General features: G+C 44.5%; 1 protein-coding gene across 2 annotated transcripts in view; it reads right to left on the bottom strand.

Moving 5' to 3' along the window:
- The window catches only part of megf10 (multiple EGF-like-domains 10), a 293,005-nt gene extending 271,657 nt beyond the window's left edge, over nucleotides 1-21,348 (bottom strand). For both annotated transcript variants that reach the window (XM_070887065.1, XM_070887086.1), the window contains exon 1: nucleotides 21,108-21,348. The gene's annotated coding sequence lies outside the window, so the exon portion shown is untranslated. The remainder of the gene's footprint in view (nucleotides 1-21,107) is intronic.
- Between the last annotated feature and the right edge of the window lie 1,616 nt (nucleotides 21,349-22,964).

Genomic DNA, 22,964 nt, shown 5'->3' with positions numbered 1-22,964 from the left:
TCGGGCGGGGTTGAAGGTAAGTTGCTGCTATGTGTTTTTCAATTCTTTCAGTGTGTCCGAGCATCTGTTGCGCCAATTTCCTTAACTCTCCAGAAGGTTTTTCTGCAGAGGCCACATACACTGGCCTAAGCACAACTGGAGTAACTCTCAGCTGGCCAAACTTCCCCAAATGGCCAGAATTGGTGTAGGTGGCTGGTTACACCCCCTTTGGCTGAAAAAAAACTAACCTAAAAAAATCATAATTAACTGAGTTACACTGGTGCAAATTGATTGGGGAAACTGGTTTTTCAGGCCAAAAAGAGCAGCCTGCTCAAAAAAAAAGGCACAAATCATTGGGGAAAATTGAGCCCTATAAACTTACATTCAACATTTTCTATGGTTGGTTTACGACAAGTAATTGCATTTTTTTTAAGTTGGAGAGTACATTTGTACAAAATGTTGTCTTTGTGCTCCTTATTTCTGAATGTGAGGGCCTGTATTCCATTTGAGCGCCCTGATATAACTCTTTGTAAAGGCCTGTGTGCAAACCACGAGAGAAAACTGTCAACTTACTTTTGAACAGAAACTCATCTAGTTAAAGAAATGTGTCGGGCAGATAAAGATCATTGTGCAACAGCTGAGCAGAGCGGGTCAATTATTGAGCAAGTCACTGCTTTTAAGATGATTGACTGTACAGGCTGCACGGTTCAGGAGGTTTACAAACAATGATCACTTTGTGCCGACCATCCACTCTGGCCTACCTACAGTGTGTCCGGCACCTGCCTTTTCATATTGGGGGGGGCGGGGGGAAAAGAGAGGAGGGAGTTGATAAATCTGAGATAGGAATATTTGACTTCATATATTGCTATTATACAAGAGCTGTAATACTCTACACACAAAATATTCTGTCATTTCTATGTTCACGTGTTTAACTTTAACCTTAAAAAGTTATCTGCTTCACAAGTGAACTTTGTTGTCGCATTTTCAGTTACAAGATTTCTACTTCAATTTCCCATTTTTTATGTTGGATTATGCTGGAATCCTAAGTTTCATACTTTGAGTTTATTCTAAGTGGGAAGCAGGCCAGTTATTCTTTTCCAATATAACCTTTATTTAAGAAAGACTTGCATTTATATAGCACCTTTCACGACCTCAGGATGTCCCAAAGCACTTTGCAGCCAATGAACTACTTTAGAAGTGTTGCCACTGTTGTAATTTAGGAACGGTGGCAGCCAATTTACATACAGCAAGATCCCATAAACAGCAATGTGATAATGAGCAGCCAATCTGTATTAGCTATGTTGGTTGAGAGATAAATATTGGACCAGGTCACCAGGGAGAACCCTCCTGCTCTCCTTTGAAATACTGGCTATAGGAACTTTTGCATCCACCTGAGAAGGCAGACTTGATTTAAGGTCTCATCTGAAAGACAGCAATTCTGACAGTGAGCACTCCCTCAGTACTGCACTGGAGTGTCAGCCTAGATTTTCTGCTCAAGACTCTGGAGAGGAAATACTGAACAGAGTACATCTGGGGAATAAGGATGTGATAGATTTATAAATATCAAATTGTAATATAGTATTTGAAATTTACTTAGAAAATGCTTTTAACACTCAATATAATTCACTATTAGTTTGTTATTTATCTTAAAAGCAGATATAGAATCATAAAATCTTACAGCACAGAAGGAGTCCATTCGGCCCATTGTGCCTGTGCTGGCTCTTTGAAAGAGCTGTCCAATTAGTCCCAGCCCCTGCTTTTTCCCCATAGCCCTGTAATTTTCTTCCTTTCAAGTATTTATCCAATTCCCTTTTGAAAAAGTTAATACAGAATCTGCTTCCACCACCCTTTCAGGCCATGCGTTCCAGATCACAACAACTCGCTAGATAAAATAATTTCTCCTTATCTCCCCTCTGGTTCTTTAACCAATTACCTTAAATCTGTGTCCTCTGGTTACAGACTTTCTTGGAAACAGTTTCTCTTTATTTACTTATTGATTTATCTGTAGTAATATCCATTTGTCAGCCATCGAAGGCAATTTTTCCTCAAATATTATTTTATATTAAAGAACGTCTTTGTATTTTGTCCTCATGACTGGAAAGATTCAAACTGATGGGTACTTGCTCAGGGACATTTGCTACTTACGATATCCGTGAATGTGGGTTTAAGGTCAAATTACACTGATTGATGTCCACTAGCTCCCAAGCAGTAACACAGCTGCAAAACAAATTCAACAACTGCTCCACAAAGGAACAAGAGGGTCTCCTGTCTATAATGTGAATAATGAAATGTGCCCCTGGCTGGGATTAAAGTAGTACAGGACTGAAAACATTTTCATAATCCAAGACTGTGCACTGTGTAGCTTTGCAAGCCACCCCTTCTGTTACTAGATACACTATCTATTACTGTACCTCCTTGGTGTTTATGCCATTATCTGATTTCAGACTAAAAACGAGCACAACGCAGACTTTGTTGCTATCTTTAGACCTCTCTTAGAATGAAGGAGTGCAAATGATGGCAATTATGTGACAGTCTCACCATCTATATCATCCTTTAATATGAAGGATCAAAGGCATGATACATTTGAAGATCCAATGCTCCAGTCTAGTCACTCACAAGTTACCGCTTTGCTTATAACTAAAGGCACCTAACCCGATTTGTTCTTTTTCAGCGATGGAAATCTGGGCCTCCAACGAATATTTCACTACAGCAGTGGCAGGAAGTAAGATGAGTAACAGGTAAGTAGCATACAGAGCTTACAAGGTACTGTTTGAGCACTGCTCCCCTCTGGGAGCCCTGACATAAAAGCATCTCTTCATGCAGAATGTGTGAACACAATACTTTTTGCTAACAACAGAAATTGGAGATTACACTCATGGTCCGTGCTGAAATTTGAATAATCTTTAGTAGATTTTGTTCATGAGGGTTTCATGATTTCACTTTTAAATTCTATGTCATCGTCTTTTGGATGAGATGTTAAACCTGTCTGCCCTCTCTGATGGCCGTAAAAGATCCCACAGCCACTATTTTTTTGAAGAAGAGTAGGGGAGTTCTCCCCAGTGTTCCTGGCCAATATTTATCCCTCAACTAAAGAAACGGCTTATCTGGTCATTATCACATTGCTATTGGTGGAAGCTTGCTGTGCGCAAATTAGCTGCTGCCTTTCCTACATTATAGCACCAAAATTGAAAGAAGACCAGAAGTACAAATGAAAAAGGTTGCTTTTTGCCCCCTATGCTTTCTGAATCTCTCTGTATTAGTGAAAAAAAATGATCCTGTGCAGATGAAACAACAAAACATCACCAAGTTAACCAGAGACTTTGTATAAGATTGAAGTTCTTGTGCAATGTATCAGCAATTATCTTTTGTAAATGTTTGTTACAATGGTGCAACAGAAATAATGACAACAATTGTTCTGAAATGTTGTCATTTCTCAACCATTCCTCAGTACCCGCAGTCTGTAATAATAATTTCCAATCATTTTAATTTAAAAAAGCCACTATAACTGATGTGGCGTTACAAAGGAGCGAATAATTAAAGTCTATTTTTTCAGGACTAATAATCATACCTCGAAGCTCACTTCCTATTTTAGGTCCACTCCCTGATGCTTTAACTTCTGGAGATTGTCACAAATAACAATCTTTCCTTAAATTTTTGGCATAGTTCTAATGCAAATGACATTCAAAGACTCTCAAAGAAGGTTGCAGTACAGCTTGTTTTTTTTTAAATAGTTCTCTCACATTGAATAAACATAGTCTGTCTGGTCTGGCTGTCAGCTAGAGAAAGCTTTTATTCACCTGACTCACTCAGCTGAGCACTATAATAGTAACCAAGTTTCCAGGAAAGTTTTTCTGTAATGAGCAAGGCACCATTAGAAAACATAAAGGGTTGGATTTTCGGTCTTCTGCTGCTCCTGTTAGCACCCCGGAGAGGCGGCTATGGCAGCGGTAAGCACTGCACGCCGGGACATGGTGCCGGTTACGACGGGGCATGGAGCATTCGTAGAGGCGAACTGGTGTGCAACGCCCCTGGTTGTGGCACCAGCTCAATACTTGGTTTCCGCCCGACCTGTAATGCTCCGTAGAGCGCCCTGCTGGGACTGCCCTAGAAAGATGGCGGTCCGAGCTGTAGTGGTCGCAGTGAGGTCAGTAATGTCGACCTTAGGCAAGTGTGATTGTTCTTTATTTTATTTTTTTTGCACTTTATATTGTGGTGGCACGAGTTATTCATTGGGAATATTTTTGATGGGGTTTTTTTCAAGGTTCTCCCCCTGCACTCAAGCCTCTCTTAGGGCACTCTGAGGCCGGCTGTTTAGCTCAGGATTTTCACTTGCTCAGCCGGCCTAATGCCTTAAGAGAGGTATGCAGCGCTTCCCTTAGCGCTCCGCCACATATTCAGGGCCCAGCTGACTGAGGCGCAAACTTTATCGCCCCGCCGCCATTACTGCCCCGAAATGAGCAAAACTGAAGATCCAGCCCCTGGGCTCCAAAACTGCTTGGTTTACATTTGAACAATTCTGTTATCCATCTAATTATTGTTCAACTAGCTTTGAAATGTAAAAAAAAAGTGCCCCAAACACTTGTTTCTATAGTAGAAACTAATGAAAGGCGAAAGACTCGCATTTATTTAGTGCCTTGCACAACCACCAGATGTCTCAAAAGCACTTTACAGTCAATTAAGTATTTTAGAAGTGTAGTCACTGTTGTAATGTAGGACCCGCGGCAGCCAATTTGCGCACAGCATGCTCCCACAAACAGAAATGTGATAATGACCAGATAATCTTTGTTTTTATTATGTTAATTGAGGGATAAATAGTGGCTAGGACAACAGGAATGACTCCCCAGTTCTGCTTCAAAATAGCTCCATGGGATCTTTTATGTCCACCTGAGAGGTCAGACGGTGCCTTGTTTTAATGTCTCGTTCAAAAGGAGACACTTCTGACAGTGATGCACTCCCTCGGATTTTTGTGCTCAAGTCTCTGGAGTGGGACTTGAACCCATAGCCTTCTGACTCAGAGGTGAGAGTGCTACACACTGAGCCATGGTTGTACCAAAGTAAATTAACTACAATCACGGTCTGTTCAATACTATCAATTGATCAAAAAGCTGAAGGGGCAGATCTGTACATGGCAATTAAGACAAACATAGAAAATAGGTGCAGGAGTAGGCCATTCGGCCCTTTGAGCCTGCACCACTATTCAATAAGATCATGGTTGATCATTTTTGCAACTTTAGTACTCCATTCCTGCTTTCTCTCCATACCCCTTGATCCCTTTAGCCAGAAGGGCCACATCTAACTCCCTTTTGAATATATCTAACGAACTGGCCTTAACAACTTTCTGTGGTAGGGAATTCCACAGGTTCACAATTCTCAGTGAAGAAGTTTCTCCTCATCTCGGTCCTAAATGGCTTACCCCTTACCCTTCGACTGTGGCCTCTGGTTCTGGATTCCCCAACATCGGGAACATTCTTCCTGCATCCAACCTGTCTAATCCCGTCAGAATTTTATATGTTTCTATGAGATCTCCTCTCGTTCTTCTAAATTCCAGTGAATATAAGCCTAGTCGATCCAGTCTTTCTTCATATGTCAATCCTGCCATCCCGGGAATCAATCTGGTGAACCTTCGCTGCACTCCCTCAATAACAAGAATGTCCTTCCTCAGATGAGATCAAAACTCAACACAATATTCAAGGTGTGGTCTCACCAAGGCCCTGTACAACTGCAGTAAGACCTCCCTGCTCCTATACTCAAATCCTCTAGCTATGAAGGTCAACATGCCATTTGCCTTCTTCACCGCCTGCTGTACTTGCATCCCAACTTTCAATGACTGATGTACCATGACACCCAGGTCTCGATGCACCTCCCCTTTTCCTAATCTGTCACCATTCAGATAATATTCTGCCTTCCTGTTTTTGCCACCAAAGTGGATAACCTCACATTTATCTACATTATGCTGTATCTGCCATGCATTTGCCCACTCACCTAACCTGTCTAAGTTACTCTGCAGCCTCTTAACATCCTCCTCACATCTCACACTGCCACCCAGCTTAGTGTCATCTGCAAACTTGGAGATATTACATTCAATTCCTTCGTCTAAATCATTAATGTATATTGTAAATAGCTGGAGTCCCAGCACTGTACCTTGCGGTACCCCACTAGTCACTGCCTGCCATTCTGAAAAGGACCCGTTTATTCCTACTCTTTGCTTCCTGTCTGCCAACCAGTTCTCTATCCACATCAATACATTACCCCCAATACTATGTGCTTTAATTTTGCACACTAATCTCTTGTGTGGGACCTTGTCAAAAGCCCAAATACACCATATCCACTGGTTCTCCCTTGTCCATTCTACTAGTTACATCCTCAAAAAATTCTAGAAGATTTCTAAAGCATGATTTCCCTTTCCCTTTCATAAATCCATGCTGACTTGGACCGATCCTGTCACTGCTTTCCAAATGCGCTGCTATTTCATCTTTAATAATTGATTCCAACATTTTCCCCACTACCGATGTCAGGCTAACCGGTCTATAATTCCCTGTTTTCTCTCTCCCTCCTTTTTTTTTTAAAGTTATCAATATCACTAAACTGCACACTGCATATGACCAAAGGTCCAAATTCTTTAGGCAACTCACAATTTTCTACATGGACATAATTTACGATTCCAACATTATTTTTGTTGCAAATATTGTATTATCGAACACAACTGTGGTACAGAGGTGGTCAAACTTTATTCATTAAACATTCTTTAGCTGTGTGCATCACGTCTACTTAATGGTGTGACTGGTGTGCATGTGATAAACGTGTAATGGTGAAATTTAGAAAATTCTCATCCAGTTTTTTCCCCCGCTAAGGTGGTGCAATATTATATATAAAAGTTTCTGATCATCATGACGGACTAACAATTATTTAAATACTAATGCCACTTAGAGCTGACATGATCGGTATTTTTGTTTACTACTTATCACATTTAGAGCACAGATATATTTGCTGCGAGTAGCAAGACATTCTAAATAAGTCTACTGGTCGGATTTAGTTCCGAGAGTTTCAGACTCCCTTTAGGCTGCCAAGTTGAGTGTGACCACAACTGCCATGCAATGCCCACCAGCCGTTAATAATGCCTCCTTTGTACTGCCGTCACATGAACAGTGTGGCGCTATGATTACTGTCACTTCAGGCTCATTGTGCGAAGCAAGCTTTCACATCAACCAAGTCCACCGAGCTTGCTTTAGTAGGATCACTGTGACTAAAATTGTTTTCACCCCATAGCATTCAAGAGCTTAGCACAGAATTCTTTCACTGCTACGGTTTCAGAATCTCTTCCGCAAAACTGAATGGTGTTTTTTTTTTGTAAATTTCACCATACCAACCTAACCATTTTAAACTGATATGGGGGAATTTTACACATCAACGTATGCATTGACTAGTACAACTAAAACGAGTAACTATTCCAGATTATGCTAGTTTGTAAATTTTAAAAAGGTTCTGAAATAGGATTCATTACTTTGCCCCATAAATACCAAGCAAACAAACAACAGTGTGCATTTTGATTAAATGCCAGTACAACATGCCAAGTTGATCAACCTAAAGGAAGAGTTGTTTATTACGGAGCACTTGCTAGTCAAGTATGAACTAATTTTGTGTCATGTTAAGTAATGACAGAAAAAACACTACCTTGCGATTTTGCGAAGAACTTAATTTCGAAAGCTATTTATTGGTCGAGGGCCAGTGTCAGTCATTTTCTCTAAATGAGATTAAAAAGGGCCAATGCTAAACAATGTCTGATTTTACAAGTTATTGGTGAGGGTTTTCCTAATAACAGTTTGTCTCCAATGAAAAATATATAACTGGCAACCAACTCAAACCAATTACCCGACATAGTTACCATTTAAAGCTATATTATGCCACAATTATAATGCCAAGGTTTGCGAGAATGCAGGGCAGTTTCTGTGGTGCAATGCTTGATCTGACTAACGAGAGCATTTAGGCCAAGTGGGAAGATATCCTTCGAGTACAACGCCAACCTCAGAAAACGCCAATCAGAAACTGGCTTTGAAAGTGCTCAGTCTGTTGGGGTTTCATGGTCATTTGATAAATTTAGAATCGCGTTTTCTTGATGGAATGAGAAAGCAGATGGGGTCTATAGTCATTGGAGTTTAGAAGAATAAGAGGTGATCTTATTGAAACGTATAAGATTCTGAGGGGGCTCAACAAGGTAGATGCAGAGAGGAATTTTCCTCTCGTGGGGAAATCTAGAACTAGGGTGCATAGTTTCAGAATAAGGGACCGCCCATTTAAAATGGAGATGAGGAGGAATGTTTGGAATTCTCTACCCTAGAGAGCTGTGGAGGCTGGGTCATTGAATATATTTAAGACAGAAATAGACAGATTTTTGAATGATAAGGGAGTCAAGGATTATGAGAAGGGGACAGGAGGCCAAGATCAGATCAGATCAGCCATGATCTTATTGAATGGCAGAGCAGGCTGGAGGGGCCAAATGGCCTACTCCTGCTCCTATTTCTTATGTTTCTTATGGTTGCCGTATTATAGAAAGGATGTGATTGCACTGGAGAGCGTGCAGAGGAAATTTACGAGGATGCTGCCTGGAATGGAGAATCTTAGATATGAGGACAGATTGGATAGGCTGGGTTTGTTCTCATTGGAACAGAGGAGGCTTAGGGGAGACTTCATTGAGGTGTATACAATTTTGAGGGGCCTGAATATAGTGTCTAGCAAGGGCCTATTTCCATTGGTGGAGGGGTCAATTATGAGGGCGCAAAGGTTTAAGGTGGTGGGTGGAAGGTTCAGAGGGGATTTGAGGGGAAACTTCATCACGCAGAGGGTTGTGGGGGTCTGGAACTCACTGTCTGGAAAGGTGGTAGAGGCAGAAAACCTCACCACATTTACAAGGTGCTTGGATGGGCACTTGAAGTGCCGTACCTGCAGAGTTATGACCTAGAGCTGATGAGTGGCTCTTGTTGGCTGGCACAGATACAATGGTAAGTACTTCAGGGACTCTAATACTGCCAGAGTGGTCTCCTGGACTAGTTTCGGTCGCCTGGATGGGTCGGAGAGGAATTTTCCCAGGTTTTATGTTTCCTAATTGGCCTGGGTTTTTATTTTTTTTTCCTCTCCCGGGAGATCGCATGGCTCCGGTTGGGGAGGTGTGTAAAATGTTGCGATGCATGGGGTGTCGCAGTTTTATGGGGTGGACTGATTGGGCCGGATGCTCTTTACCTGTCTGGTATGTAACCTTCAGGGCTGATGACCGAGGGCCATGTGGCTCTTTGTCGACCGGCGTGGACACGATGGGCCAAAATGGCCTCCTGCTGCGCTGTAAATTTCTATGTTTCTATGTTCTTATGTTCAGATGATCCCATTCGCTTTTTCCAATGTTAACTTAGCTGTCGCGACAACAGTGCGTGCACATGCAGTGTACTATGGCTCAGTGGGTAGCACCTCTCTCACCTCAGTCTCAGTAAGTTGGGGGTTCAAGTCCTACTCCAGAGACTTCTGCACAAAAATCTAGGCTGAGACTCCAGTGCTGCACTGTCGGAGGTGCTGTCTTTCAAATGAGGTGTTAAACCAAGGCCCTCTCTGCTCTCTCGGATGGATGCAAAATATCCCATGCCATTATTTTGAAAAAGAACAGGGGAGTTCTCCCTGGTGCCCTAGCCAATACTTATCCCTCAACCAACATCACAAAAGAAATCAATCAAAATAAAATACTGCAGATGCTAGAAATCTGAAATAAAAAACAGAAAATGCTGGAAACACTCAGCACATCAGGCAGCATTTTTGGAGAGAAAATCAGATTTAACGTTTCAGGTCGATGACAACTCTGTTTGTCTTTCCACAGATGCTGTCTGACCTGCTGAGTTTTTTAGCATTTTCTGTTTTTAACCTAACAACAGATTACCTGGTCATTATCACATTGCTGTTTGTGGGAGCTTGCTGTGTGCAAATTGGCTGCTGTGTTTCCGACATTACAACAGTGACTACACTTCAAAAAAGTATTTCATTGGCTGTAAAGCACATCCCGAGGTTGTTCAAGGCACAATATAGATGCAAGTCTTTCTTTCTTTCTCTCCTGACAGGCAGAGTGTGACAGGCAGTTACTTTGCAGCTTCGGACTAGTAGGTGGAAGAACTTAGGCCCATTTAGCCAACATTTTGGGCATAAAAACAACCAATTTTGCATCACTATTTCCCGTCCCTAAATTACATCCAATACCAAATTAGCGCAGGCAATATTCAGGCGTCCCTGGTGGCCACCTGAAACTGATGTTCAGTCTCCTGTATATACTAAGGAAGGAAAAGACTTGCATTCATACAGTGCCTTTCACACCTCAGGATTTCCCAAAACATTTTTTGTAGGAAACATAGCAGCCAATTTGATCCCTGCAAGGTCCCACAAACAGTAATATGAAAATGACCAGATAATCTGTTTGTGTGTGGTGGTTGAGGGATAAATATTGGCCAGGCCCCAGGGAGAACTCCTCTGCTCGTCTTTGAAATAGTGCTGTGGGATCTTTTATTTCACCTGAGGGGGCAGATGGGGCGTCGGTTTAACATCTTCTCCGAAAAAAGATACCGCCGACAGTGCAGCACGCCCTCAGTACTGCACTGGGAGCGTCAGCCTAGTTGTTGTGCTCCATTCTCTGGAGTGAGACTCAAACCCACAACCTTCTGACTCAGAGGCGAGCCACAGCTGACAATTACAATGAGGGGCCTATGGCCTGGTTCATGGTCCTTTCTTGTCATGTATCTTACATTATTATATAAAACAGTATTCTAACATGCTATACATGACTGTAATAAGATATGATCTGTAACCACCAGCATACCTTACCACCAGGGGTGCACTTGCAAGAGACAGGTATATAAGGACAGGTCTCAGGCAAGTGCAGCATTCCAGAGCTGTGAAATAAAGGTGCAGGTCCAGAGTGACCTTGACTTCACTACATGCCTCGTGTGAATCTGTGCTGAGGGGACAGGACCTTACAGTGGCGACGAGTTACGGGATTACAGAATCCACAGAATGGTGAACAATGGATCAGATGAAAAGTACAATGCGGGAGACAATTGGGGGGACTTTATAGAAAGGCTCCAGCAAAGCTTTGTAACCAAAGTCTGGTTAGGCGACGATAAGGCAGACAAGAGAAGAGCTCATCTCTTGACCAGCTGTGGCTCAAAAACATACGCTTTAATGAAGGATCTGTTGGCACCCGAGAAACCAGCAAGCAAGTCATTTGAAGAATTGAGCACATTGGTAAGAGATCACCTGAAGCCAGCGAGCAGCCTACACATGGCCAGACACAGGTTCTACAACTACAGATGCTGTGTGAGCCAGAGCATACCCGACTTCATGGCGGAACTTCGGAGGTTGGCTAGTTTATGAGTTCTCCGATGAACTAAGGAGAGAAATGCTGAGAGACTTTTTCATTGAAGGAATAGGCCACGCAGGCCTATTCCGAAAGCTCATAGAGACCAAGAACCTGACCTTAGAGGCAGCAGCACTGGTTGCACAGACATTCTTGGTAGGGGAAGAAGAAACGAGGTTGATTTACAATGCAGGTACGACAACTAACGAAATATCGGAACAAGAAGTTCACAGCATTAAACAAGCTGCTATCCCCACACACAGACAAAACCGGGAGAACAGGCTCTCGACAGCAGGCAGAAGCCATCAAGGGCCACAGGAACGGCCGTTCACACCTCATCAACCCACAATGCGAGCAATCAACTACAAACTGAGAGAAGCTCAAGAGAGATCAGCCAGACGCAGCTCATTCTTTGGGAACACTTTGAACAATGGAACAGGTCTGTGCTGGAGATGTGGGGGTGGGCACTCGTCAAGAGGATGTCGATTTCAGCAGGCTGTTTGCAGAAATTGTGAATATACAGGGCATTTGGCCCACAAGCGCAAAAAAACGGCAGCTCGGCTGGTATATGAATCGGATGGGTCGGAAAGTGGACCAGAAGGTAGTGGGGACAGTACCCGGGACACCAATGTACAGCGGGTCAACACGATCAATGGCTGCTGCTCCTACAACAGGACACCTCCTATAATGATGAGGGTCCTACTCAACGGGATATCTGTCAACATGGAGCTGGATACGGGAGCGAGTCAATCTCTCATGGGGGCTCAACAATTTGAACAACTATGGCCGATAAAAGAGACAGACCAAAACTCACAAGGGTCGACACCAAACTAAGGTCCTATACCAAAGAAATCGTACCAGTCCTCGGCAGCGCCATGCTCTCTGTCACACAGAAAGGGACAGTGAACAGACTTCCCCTGTGGATTGTCCCCGGAGATCCCCCAGCACTGCTGGGGAGAAGCTGGCTGGCAAAAACTAAACTGGAAACGGGATGATGTCCATGCCATGTCATTAGAGGAACGGACCTCCTGCTCAACGATTTGAACATCTCTTTCAGCCAGGTGTGGGCACTTTCAAAGGGGCCAAAGTCAAAATCTACATCACACAGGATGCTAGACCGGTCCATCACAAGGCCAGAGCTGTACCCTATGTAATGAGGGAAAAGATTGAACATGAACTAGATAGGTGATATAATGCGGGAAGGCATTATATCACCTGTGGAATTTAGCGACTGGGCAAGTCCCATCATCCCAGTCATGAAGCCTGATGGATCCGTACGAATCTGTGGGGACTACAAATCTACCATAAACAGAGTCTCCCTACAGGACCAGTACCCGCTGCCCAGAGCGGAAGACTTATTTGCCACATTGGAGGTAAACTTTTCTCAAAATTAGATCTCACATCTGCCTATATAACGCAAGAATTGACCAAGGAATCCAAGCTACTCACCACCATCAACACACATCAAGGCCTTTTCATGTACAATCGATGCCCATTCGGCATCAGTTCGGCAGCTGCCATATTCCAGCGCAACATGGAGAGTCTGCTCAAGTCCATCCCAGGGACAGTTGTATTTCAAGACGACGTACTTATCACGGGCAGGGACACCGACTCCCATCTCCATAATTTGGAGGAAGTACGAAAGCAGTTGGATCGGGTAGGCCTACGAGTCAAGAAATCCAAGAGCCTGTTTCTCGCACCCGAGGTTGAATTTTTGGGCAGAAGGATTGCCGCTGATGGAATCCGCCCAACAGAGTCCAAAACAGAAGCAATTCGCCTGGCACCCAGGCCCCGGAATGTCTCAGAACTGCGCGCCTTTCTCGGGCTACTCAATTACTTTGGGAACTTTATGCAGAACTTAAGCACGCTGCTGGAGCCTCTCCACGTGCTACTCAGGAAGGGGTGCGATTGGTTTTGGGGGGATGCCCAGGAACGCGCCTTCAATAAGGCACGCAACCTTCTGTGTTCCAACAGTGTTTTGACTTTCTTTGATCCAGGTAAAAAGCTAGTTCTCACATGCGATGCGTCAGCATATGGGGTCGGGTACGTTTTGCAACATGTCAATAGTGCGGGCAAATTACAACCCATAGCTTATGCCTCCAGTTCACTTTCGCGGGAAGAGCGCGGGTACGGAATGGTAGAGAAGGAGGTGTCAAAAAAATGCACCAATACCTTTTCAGGGCCAAGTTCACGTTAGAAACCGACCACAAGCCTCTCACGTCCCTCCTATCTGAGAGCAAGGCAATAAACGCCAACGCCTCGGCGCGAATTCAACGGTGGGCACTCATGCTGGCGTCCTACGACTATACCATAAGGCACAGACCAGGCACAGACAACTGTGCCGACGCGCTCAGCAAGCTACCCCTGGCGAACACAGAAGGGTCTGACGAACAGGACTGTGAGATAGTCATGGCAATCAATGCCTTTGAGTCCACAGGTTCGCCCATGACGGCTCACCAAATCAGAGCCTGGATGGCCAGCGACTCCAAGTTATCCTTAGTAAAAAGATGTGTCCTAACCGACTGGGCAGAGGCTCGCGATGCCTGCCCCGAGGAATTAAAACCTTTTCACAGGTGCATGCATGAGCTATCACTACAAGCAGACTGCCTGATGTGGGGCAGCCGAGTAGTCATGCCTCTGCGAGGCAGAGAGGCATTTTTCCGGGAGCTCCACCACGAGCACCCCGGGATCGTTCTCATGAAGGCCATAGCCAGATCCCACGTCTGGTGGCCTGGTATTGACGCGGACTTGGAGCTCTGCGTCCGAAGGTGCACCATTTGTGCCCAACTTAGCAATGCCCCCAGGGAGGCTCCACTGAGCCCCTGGCCCTGGCCTACCAAACCGTGGTCGCGGGTGCACATAGACTATGCTGGCCCAATTCATGGGCAAAATGTTCCTCGTTGTTGTAGATGCATTTTTAAAGTGGATCGAATGCATCATTTTAAACTCGAGCACAACCTCCACCACTGTGGAGAGCCTCACAACCATGTTTGCAACGCACGGAATCCCTGACATATTGGTCAGTGACAATGGTCCGTGCTTCACCAGCGCAGAATTCCAAGACTTTATAATTGACCACGGCATAAATCATGTCAAGACGGCACCGTTCAAGCCGGCCTCCAACGGCCAGGCGGAGAGAGCAGTGCAAATCATTAAACAAGGCATGCTTAAAATCCAAGGTCCCACGCTGCAGGGTTGCCTGTCGCGACTGCTGCTGGCATACAGATCTCGTCCGCATTCATTGACTGGGATCCCCCCCGCGCAACTGTTGATGAAAAGGACTTTAAAAACAAGGCTCTCATTAATCCTCCCAGACATGCACGAAATCGTTGAGGCAAAGCGCCGTAAGCTGACTGAGTACCATGACAGAAATTCGAGGGGGAGATGGAATGAGATAGGGGACAAAGTGTTTGTACTAAACTATGGCAGGAGTCCCAAATGGCTTGCAGGGACAGTAATGGGCAAGGAAGGAAACAGGCTACTGGTAGTACAAATGGACAATGGCAAAACCTGCCGGAGGCATGTAGACCAAGTCAAAAGCATTTACCAACAACACTGCGGAACCAGAGGCAGACTACAATGTGGAACTCGCACCACACCTGGTGGACAGACAGAGGGAACAACCTGAGGAAAGGGCAATCCCAACAGACAGCCCAGGCGAGATACCAGCAACCACACCCAAAGAAAAACAGACACCAAGGTAAACAACTGAACCACAACTCAGACGCTCCACGCGAGAGCATAGACCACCTGAGAGACTGAACCTATAAAGACAATAAGACCTTGGGGGAGGGTGATGTCATGTATCTTACATTATTATATATAACTGTATCCTAACATGCTATACATGACTGTAATAAGATATGACCTGTAACCATCAGCATACCTTACCACCAGGGGTGCACTTGCAAGAGACAGGTATATAAGGACAGGTCTCAGGCAAGTGCAGCATTCCAGAGCTGTGAAATAAAGGTGCAGGTCCAGAGTGACCTTGACTTCACTACATGCCTCGTGTGAATCTGTACTGAGGGGACAGGACTTTACACTTCTCAAATCTGTCAGCACATGCACGCTGCCCTCAGTTGTTCAAGTTCTTGCTGCAGTCTTTAAAAGGGACCGCTGGAGGCAGCTAACAACGAGGTACATTTTTCAATTTGAATTCACTCCTGCTCCTCCTGGCTCGACAGCACTATTGCAGCCCCCGCCAGCCTGTGATGAGGCCCATCCCCTTCAATTCACCACCCCCCATCCAATTCCTCCCGCTAACCAATTCTCCCTCCACCCTCCTCCCCCTCTCCCCAAAGGACCAACATTAAAGTCGCTGCTAATGTCGTAGCAAGAATTGGTCAGCTGGCTCTGAATGTCGGTTTAGTGCCCACAGCTCACTGAAATTATGCCGATAAGGCCGGAGGACCAATTTTCAGCCTGAAAATGGGTCCAAATGAATTTTAGGTCATATTGTCCTCTCACCTTAAAAGACATAACAATTCTTAATCCTTAAGTTATCCTGTAAGCAATTTCTTTTGAATGTTATTATTTTAGGTTGAGCATAACTAATCATTTTCCTTCTTGTTCTCAATTATTTCATATACAATATCCATTTTTCATTTATTTTAGTGACAATCTTCACATTCACTCAGGTATAAGTCAATTAATTCTGGCTGTGTAACCCTCTCCTCTTTTCTGTGAGCAGCTCATATTTACATTAGATTATACCTACAACAACTTGCATTTATAAAGCGCCTTTAATGTAGTAAAACATCTCAAGGCACTTCTCAGGATCGATCACCAACCAAAATTTGACACCAAGTCGCATAAGGAAATATTAGGACAGGTGGCCAAAAGCTTGGTCAAAGAGGTAGGTTTTAAGCAACGTCTCAAAAGAGGAGCGAGAGAGGCGGAGGGGCTTAAGGAGTGAATTCCAGAGCTAACAGTATTTAATCCCCAGAACCAATACCTCACCCTCATTAAAACTGTCAATAACCAGTGAATCAACATATTGTTGGCTGACTCAAGAGAACAGTGAGCAATCGTAAAAGTTCAAAACCTTCACAACCCAAACATGTAAAAAACGTGAACTGTTCAGAGTGCATCGCTATTGCCATGACAACCAGTGGCATTGCACTCAGCCCCAGACCTCCCCAAATTACAATTGTAGGTCTTCTAGACTTCCACAATGATTAAAACCTAAACTATGTCTTCTTTTTAATAATACTGTCCACAAAATAATAATAGAGTAAACAGAACATTGGCATGCTTTACTAGACCTACAGTGACATTAGCTTCAACCCTCTACAGAGACTCAAGGACCATGAAGTCAGTCACTTGGGGGACTGTTTGACCTTGTTCCCCAATCCCAACCCCTAACCCCAACCGCTACTCAGAACCTTTAACCCCCACCACTAACCCCTTACGCCTACTCCTAGAAACACAGAAATTTACAGTGCAGGAGGCCATTTCAGCCCATCGTGTCCATGCCGACCGACAAAGAGCCGCATGGCTCTCAGTCAGCAGCCCTGAAGGTTACATATAACCCTACGAACAATGAACAATGGCGGAAAGACAAAAAGCACCCAGCCCAACCAGTCCACCTCACACAACTGTGACACCCCGTATACTGAAACCTTCTACACTCCACCCCAACCAGAGCCATGTGATCTCCTGGGAGAGTTAAAAACCAGATAAAAACCTAGGCCAATTTAGGGAGAAAAATATCTGGGAAAATTCCTCTCTGACCCATCCAGGCGATCGAAACTAGTCCAGCAGATCACCCTGGCTGTATTCTATTCCCTGCAGTACTTACTATTATATCTGCGCCGGCTAACAAAAGGTTATCCAGTCTAATCCCTATTACCAGCAGGTTACTGCACTTTAAGTGCCCATCCAACCAGCTCTTAAAAGTGCTGAGGGTTTCTGCATTCACCACTCTTCCAGGCAGTGAGTTCCAGATCCCCACAATCCTCTGCGTAAAGAAGCCCTTCCTCAAATCCCCTCTAAACCTTCCACCACCCACCTTAAAACTATGTCCCCTCATAATAGACCCCTCCACCAGTGGAAATAAGCCCTTACTATCCACTATGTCCAGGCCCCTCAATATTTTGTACACCCCAATGAGGTCTCCTCTCAACAACCTCTTTTCCAATGAGAACAAACCCGGCCTATCCAATCTGTCCTCATAACTAAGATTCTCCATTCCAGGCAGCATCCTAGTAAATCTCCTCTGCACCCTCTCTAGTGCAATCACGTCTTTCCTATAATACGGCGACCAGAACTGCACGCAGTACTCCAGCTGTGGCCGAACCAAAGTATTATACAACTTAAGCATAACCACCCTGCTCATATATTCTATGCCTTGGCCAATAAAGGCAAGGACTCCGTATGCCTTCTTAACCACCTTATCCACCTGGCCTGCTACTTTCAGGGATCTGTGGACAAGCACTCCAAGGTCCCTTTGTTCATCTACACTATTAAGTAGCCTACCACTTAATGTGTATACCCTTTCCTTATTAGCCCTCCCAAAGTGCATCACCTCACACTTCTCTAAATTCCATTTGCCATTGCTCTGCCCACCTGACCAGTAGATTGAGATCCTCCTGCAGCTCATGACTTTCCTCTTCATTATCAACCACACAGCCAATTTTAGTGTCGTCTGCAAACTTCTTAATCATACTCCCTATATTCAAATCTAAATTGCTGATATATACCACAAAAAGCAAGGGACCCAGTACTGAGCCCTGTGGAACCCCACTGGAAACATCCTTCCAGTCACAAAAACATCCATCAACCATTACCCTTTGTTTCCTAACTCCAAGCCAATTTTGGATCCAACTTGCCACTTTGCCCTGGATCCCATGGGCTTTAATCTTTGTGACCAGTCTACCATGTGGGACCTTATCAAAAGCTTTGCTAAAGACCATATACACGACATCGTACGCACTAACCTCATCGACCCTCTTGGTTACCTCTTCAAAAAATTAAATCTAGACCCAACCAGTATCCAACCCCTACTTCTACTTCAACTCCTACTCTTACCTCTAGACCCAACCACTACCGCAACCCCTAATCTTTAATCTTAACCCCTTGATCCAAGTGCTGCCCCAATCCCTAATCTCAACTTCTACTTCAACCCCTAGCCCCAACTGCTTCCACAACCCCTAACCCCAACTTTTACTCCAACCCCAGCCCCTACACCTACTACTATCCCAATCCCTAATCCCTATCCCAATCCCCAACACCTACCCCAACTGCTACCCATAACCCCTACCCCCTATCTCAAACCCTACTGCAACCCTGCCAGCTGCCGATGTGGAACTTGACCCTATTCCCACCAAACTGCTGACCACCCAACTTCCTTTTCTGGCTGCCATGTTAGCTGACATAGTTCATGGTACTGGCCCCCTCTCCCTCAAATCACCCCTCTCAAAAAACCAACCCCCCTTCTCAAGTCCTTGAACGTGTTGTTGCCTCCTAAATCCATGCCCATCTTTCCCGCAATCCCTCCAATCTGGTTTCCGCATCTGCCACAGTACCGAAACGGCTCTCATCAAAGTCACAAATGATATCCTTTATATCTGTGACAATGGTAAACTTTCCCTCCTCGTCCTTGTCTGCAGCCTTTGACACAGTTGACCACTCTATCCTTCCCCAACGCCTCTCCTCCGTCATCCAGCTGGGTGGGACAGCACTTGCCTGGTTCCATTCTTATCTATCTAATCGTAGCCAGAGAATCACCTGCAATGGCTTCTCTTCCTGCCCCCACATCATTACCTCTGGCGTCCCCCAAGGATCTATCCTTGGCCCCTCCTATTTCTCATCTACATGTCGCCCCTTGGCAACATCGTCCGGAACACAGTGTTAGTTTCCACATGTACGGTGATGTCACCCAGCTCTACCTCACTACCACTTCTCTCGACCCCTCTACGATCTCTAAATTGTCAGACTGCTTGTCCGAGATCCAGTTCTGGATGAGCAGAAATTTTCTCCAATTGAATATTGGGAAGACATCGTTTTCGGTCCCTGCCCCAAACTCCGTTCTCTATACACTGACTCCATCCATCTCCCAACTCCTGTCTGAGGCTGAACCAGACTGTTCGCAACTTTGGTGTCATATTTGACCCTGAAATTAGCTTTCAACCACATATCCGCAGCATAACTAACACTGCCTATTTCCACCTCCATAACATCGGACATCTCCGTCCTTGCCTCAGCTCATCTGCTGCTGAAGCCCTCATCCATGCCTTTGTTAACTCTAGACTTGACTATTCCAATGCACTCCTGGCTGGCCTCCTACATTCTACCCAAATAAACTAGAGGTCATCCAAAACTCTGCTGCCTGTGTCCTAACTCGCACCAAGTCCTGCTCGCCCATCACCCCTGTGCTTGGTGACTTACATTGGTTTCTGGTTAAGCAACGTCTCAATTTCAAAATTCTCATCCTTATTTTCAAATCCCTCCATGGCCTCGCCCCTCCCTATCTCTGTAATCTCCTCCAGCCTCACAAACCCCCCCTCGAGATATCTGTGCTCCTCTAATTCTGCCCTTTTACGCATCCCTGATTATAATCGCTCAACCATTGGTGGCCGTGCAGTCTGTTGCCTAGGCCCTAAGCTCCGGAACTCCCTACCTAAATCTCTACCTCTCTTTCCTCCTTCAAGACGCTTCTTAAAACCTACCTCCTTGACCAAGCTTTTGCTCACCTGCGCTAATATCTATTTATGCGGCTCAGTGTCAAACTTTTATCGCATAATGCGCCTGTGAAGCGTCTTGGGACGTTTTACTACGTTAAATGCGCTATATAAATATAAGTTGTTGTTGTTGTGAAGGCATCACTAACAGGTGTAATGAGGTCATTATATTGACAACATAGCGACAAGCAGGCAGCGGTGGAACCAGTTCCCGACCCGAGAAGTCTATTCGGCCAGCCCCATTGGAGCACTCCCCGGGAGCTCGCGTTTTGGGGGACGCGCATGTCCGGGCCAGCAGCGCGCGCACGAGCGGAGAGTGAGACTCCGCGCGCGCCGTGCAGTCATCAGCATGCGCGTGCACGAGCGGAGAGTGAGACTCCGCGCGCGCGCCGTGCAGTCATCAGCATGCGCGTGCACGGCACGTTATTTTCTCCTTGGTTCTGCAACTGAATGTCCCAAACTCTTACAACATATCCATACACAAATGTATATCTACAGAGCCGGGTTTCTTTACTTTGTATTTTGATTCCCACCTCCTCCAATCATGTATTGCAGACCCCCAACCCTCAGTCCTGCAATGCAAAACAGACATTGAGCATGGAAGTCACTGAGATTACGACGTGATGGATAGAACACGATCCCTGGGGCATTGAGACTTAAACAAATGGAAATGCAAAAAAACTTCCCCCTCAAAACAAAAGTTTTTCTTGACTTCTGTCGACTGCAAAACACACAAACCCCAACCTGAGACCCCCAACCCTCGGATGTTTTACTGAAATAAAACCACCTCCAGCTCTGCCCAGATGTTTATCAACTTTGTCCTTTGTGCCAAGGCTCATTTTAAATATCTATATATATTTTCCAAATGTTAACCCACGAGAAACTGAAATTGTTTGGCTTTGCACATTAAAATAAAACATCCTAATCTCGGGAAAAAAACACAAATACACCGATCTGTGAATTGTGCAAAAACTTAACGTTGTGGGTTTAAAACACACTAAGAACAGTTACATTAAAACATCCGCTGAGGAGCTGTTCAAAGTTAATGTTATTGAAAAACTTACCTCGACATGGACAGTTTACTTCGTAGTTCCTGAGGTTGTTCTCCCCTCTTCTATTGAGCTAGTTTCGAGCATTAAAAATCCTTCTTTATGCTGGTCTCCACTCCCCAAGCACAGATGAATTTGGTCACAAAGTTGTTGTTCTGTCGGGGCAAAAAGTCCGTTAATATTGGGACCATTCAAGTCCTTTATTCCTCCTCCTCCTCCGACAAGAGCGTGTTTTGCAGTTTTGAGTTGAACCGTGTTGTCTTTTGACTGAAACTTCACTCTCGTGTGACAGACGCGAACTTCCCTCCCGCGGAATGACAGCGGCTCATCAGCGCAGCCAATGGTGAGCGCCGGATTCACGCCAGTGCCATGCCTTTTCTCAATAAACCCAATAAGGAGACGCTGGGTTGCCCCAGTGTTATCAAAAGAAACAAAAAAAATACCCTAACAAAAGTTCCCCTTTTCAGAGGGGCACAATTCATATAGAGAACTAAACTGTAAAACAAAGGAAACACTATCAAATTTAATAATATTACACCTAGTATCCAGAACACCCTCTCCTGTGGTGCCCACCGGTCACAAAAGGCCTCAAGGATGCCGGCAGATACCGCGTGTTCCTCCTACACCAATGACATGGGCTGACTTCCCCAACTGATGCACTGCTTTTTTCGGGGTGGGGAAGGAGTAAACAGGGACGACAATGGTCAGATGTTAACACTGTATGAAAAGCAGATTTCGCTTACACTTTCTCTTCAAATAAATCACCCCTTAAATAAAAAACATATATTGCCCGGATTTTGCGGTAAGAATAACAGTGAGGCTATCAGTGCTCACCGTTATTATGGAGTAAATCGCACAGCAACTTCCGGCGTCCGCACATGCGCAGTTATACGCGGAAATCAGGAAGATGCTGTATGATTTGGCCTACTCCTCCACAAGCTTCCCTACACTGGTACCACACTGTGAGACTCGGCTTTGAAATCCATATAAGGGTGCGAAGTTGGGGTACTTACCCACTAGTTACCCACTAAACACGCCAGAAAAAGTTAGGGCTTGTATATTCCAGTTTAAGTATATTTTTAATGGCATGATAAGTCTATTTATTGTCAAACAACCTCTCTCGCCCTGAAAATTAATTTTTACAAGTGTGGAGTCTAATTCCTTCAGATTGTAATTATTGTTGGAGATTTTAAACAATTTTTAAAAATTTACAATGTAATATTTTTCTTTCTGTCTCTCTTTTTTCTCTCTCTTAATTCAACCTTTCTTTCCTACTCTTTATTTCATTTTCTGTATCTGATTTGGTATTGAATTAAATATTCAAATTTACTCTTCCGGGTTCAGACTCTGCGTGTCCTCAGTAAGGATTCGTCAATCTGATTGGTTAAGGAGACACACTGTTGCTTAACCTGTTCACACAGGTCCCAGATCCCCTGTAGAGGGCGCTGCATGGTTTTGGCTCTCTAGTCACCACAAATTCCAGTGCAAAAGCCCACAGAAAGTCGGCGAGCAAGTGTAAGTGTAATGAATGGCGATCGCTGTTCGTTCACCGCTGACTGCAAAATCCAGGCCATGAAATATTATATTTTTCAGTGACAGATTTTTCAAATTTAAAGATAATTGAGCATGTAAAAGTTATGTATATTAACAAAAAATATTATATTCGTGATCCCAGCAACAACAACAACAGCAACAAAAAAGAACCCTAACGTTTGGCACTTTGAGCAATAGTAATTCTAACCTTCAAACATTAGATCTTCTTAGAGAGGGAAATCACTCAATGAATCAATTGTCTAAAATAATAGGCTACCTGTGTTTCGTCAGCGAGTTGTTAAGGTGCAGACAGTTTCAACATACATCCTGACCACTTAA

The sequence above is a fragment of the Pristiophorus japonicus genome, chromosome 1 (genome assembly GCF_044704955.1).
Source record: "Pristiophorus japonicus isolate sPriJap1 chromosome 1, sPriJap1.hap1, whole genome shotgun sequence".
Lineage (NCBI taxonomy): Eukaryota > Metazoa > Chordata > Chondrichthyes > Pristiophoridae > Pristiophorus > Pristiophorus japonicus.
Note: the sequence above shows the minus strand (reverse complement) of the source record. Positions and strands in the feature narration are given on the sequence as shown.